Genomic DNA, 3,444 nt, shown 5'->3' on the forward strand with positions numbered 1-3,444 from the left:
CCTTTTTTCAGTATACATTCTTTTGTGTGCAAGCATCAGTTTATGTCCTAGGATGCAAAAAAAAACATCAGTCTGCATAAACTAAAAAAAAAAGAGACTTTGCATAGCAATTTTTGCTCGCTCATCCCCACCCCCTTTCCTGAACGACAGGGCTGGTGCTCGGATAAGAATCTGGTATGGATTTTGGGGGGCCCCTCATGTCGTTTTTTCGGCGTGGGGGCTCCCCTTAAAATCCATACCAGACCAAAAAATGGCGTGGAGTTCCCCTTCATGCACAAGTTGTGTACAAGTTGCATGCCAAAGTCAGATCTGTTAGTACGGAATCCGACTTCAGAAAAAAGTAGTGCAGGAACTACTTTGAAGTCGGCACGACTTAGTCATGCCAGTATGAATGGTAGTCCTTCAAAATCATGAAGAATGACTTGTCATACGATTTTTACCATCCAAAATTGTGGTACAAGTCGTATAAGTGTGAAAGGGGACTTAGTAACATTTTACACCCGTATTCAGGGTGTAACATATACAGTGGGGAAAATTTAATTATTTGATCCCCTGCAGATTTTGTAAGTTTGCCACTTGCAAAGAAATCAAATAATAGTCTTCTAGGAGTGTTGATGCACTTCCGCAAAGCATCAATCGCCATAATGGCAGACCTTCAATAGATGTTTTGCGGTTTCCTTGTACGAGAAGATACCAGAAATTATCTAAGGTTCCTGTGGTACAGGAACAACGACGTGAATGACGAAGTCATACAATATAGAATAAAAGTACTCTTGTCAGAATGCACGTTCCAGCAAACAGAAAAATTCCTCTGAAAGAACTCTTGGGCACAAGCTAAAACTGATTCCCTTTTTATGCTTGTAAGAATTGGGCACTGGCTAATAGATATGTGTGAACTAACGCGCAAACACAAGCCGTCGCGCATCAATATGCGCGCCGGCTCTTGTGTGCACCTGTGACAGATGCTAGCGCCAGACTATTTAAACCAATTGAGTGCTCAGATTCAATGCTGGCTTGTCCAGTGACCATTCTTCTGTCTGCTCCAGTTCCGCTGATCGGTTCCAGACCCAGCTCGCTTCCTGACTACGTTTCCTGTCTGTGACCTGTAACCAATTCTTCAAGTCTGTGTATGACCCAGCCTGCTTAACCCTGCTACCCTGCCTCCTGTCACCAGCACCAGCTGCCTGCCTAACTGTCTACCCGCTGAAGCCATCTGACAACTTGTAAACAGAGGGACTCCCGCGCTGTCAGAAAGCTAAGCTAGGGGGCACTGCTACAGACACCTGGTGAACTGTCCTAGCCAGAAAAATGTGTCAATGAATAAATAATGATGTCTGTGCTGTGTGACTCAAAGGGGTGAAAGGGACGGTGCGACTGATGGGCGCACTAGTAATGTAAAACACAATGAACCTGTGAAATACACAATATTAAACAATACTAAAAGAACATCAAAAAATCTTCAAATTACATACATTGTGAATAAAAAAACATACGTGAAATAATGACATACGTGAAAAAAATAAATCAAACGTGACTTATAAAATGACAGATGGGATAAAGTATATGAGCCAGAAATATGGCAGACAACTGAAATGAATTATACAGAAAGTCTCTATGTGGTGATCCCAATGCCAGGTACAAGTGTTGAAAGGAGAGAAAATCTTCAGTGCAAACACCTCTTGTGCTTCCTAGCAGCTCACCTCACAGCTGTAGCACGGACAGCCCAAATGATCCTCAAACATACACTCAGTGGATGGTGCGATAAGCTAGTATGTAGCTAAAGTACTCAGATCCAGATGTCACATGTGGGAAAACAGCAAGGGAATATATAGCGTAACTCTGTGAGGACAATACTGTGATCAATACAAATCGCACAGCAATGCACTCTCCTGATAAAGTCACGTGATGACGATACGCGTCGGGATTGGAGCACTAGATTAAGTATGTCATTATATCACGTATGTTATTTTTTTTATTCACAATGTATGGATTTTGAAGATATTTTGATATTCTTTTAGTATTGTTTTATATTGTGTATTTCACAGGTTCATTGTGTTTCACATTACTAGTGTGCCCATCAGTCGCATCGTCCCTTTCACCCCCTTGAGTCACACAGCGCAGACATCATTATTTATTCATCTGACAACTTCACCTGCCCAGCAAGGACATTTGCCCTGCTGCTAGCAAGACTTCCTGGCACTCGTGCGACTCTAACTCTAACAGCCCATCCCCTGCAATTGTCGCCTAAAGAAGAGTATGTGAAAGGCTAGGAGTTTAGTCTAAATAGACTTTTATGTGGATGATGGGTTGAAATCGGTACCCACCGAAGAAGCCATAGACCTACTCAAATGAACGCAAGCGATGCTAGCAACGACCAATTTAAGGTTGCATAAAATGGCATCCAATAGCGCTACAGTACTGAAGGCATTTCCTACAGACGATCACGCAAGCGACCTAAAGAATCTGGATCTGTAGATCGACAACCCCACACTATGCTGCAAAAGAGGTGTAAGTTGGAATCTCAAAATGGACACATTCACTTTCCAGATGTCCATCGAGGAAAAACCCTACACTGAACGGGGTTTCTGTCCACAGTCGACCGTCTTTACGACCTGCTGGGATTCACAATTCAAGGCAAGTCACTTCTCCAGAGAATTGTCCTTCGAGAAATGGGACTGGGACTCCCCATTGCCTCCAGAACGCCGAAAAGAATGGGAAATGTGGAAGGTTTCTTTGAAGACCCTTGTACAATGTTAGATTCCACACCGCTACTTGCCGACATCTCTCGCCGCTGTACACAGCAAATAACTGTGTATTCCTGGATGCCTCAACCAAGGCATGGCAGCGGTGGCCTACTTAAGAACTAAAGATGCAAGTGGACACATGGCAGCAGCTAGCTGCCATAACCCCAGTATCCTCTTCAGTAGGCGGTCTGGTTTCTTATAATAGTGGACTCTGTGGCGGATTCACCGCAAGATCACTTTTATCAGCGGCTGGAGAGGGGGCCCCCTCCACCGCTTACCGGAGCCGAGGGGAAAATGGCCCCCACCCTTCTCCATACCATCGCAGGGCTGAAGTGGCGTCAAAACGTCACTTCCGTCCATAACTGTTAAAGGGCCATTTTGTCATTTAAAAAATATAATAAAATGTAATTTTTGTATTTTTTTTATTGCATTTTAGTGTAAATATGAGATCTGAGGTCTTTTTGACCCCAGATCTCATGTTTAAGAGGTCCTGTCATGCTTTTTTTCTATTACAAGGGATGTTTACATTCCTTGTAATAGGAATAAAAGTGACACAATTTATTTAAAAAAAATAAAAAGTAAAATTAAATAAGAAAAATGTATTTGATTATTTTAAACGTGCCCCATCCCACCTAGCTTGTGTGCAAAAGTGAACGCATATGTGAGTAGCACCCGCATATGAAAACGGTGTTCAAACCAC

This window comes from Rana temporaria, chromosome 4 (assembly GCF_905171775.1).
Source record: "Rana temporaria chromosome 4, aRanTem1.1, whole genome shotgun sequence".
NCBI lineage: Eukaryota > Metazoa > Chordata > Amphibia > Anura > Ranidae > Rana > Rana temporaria.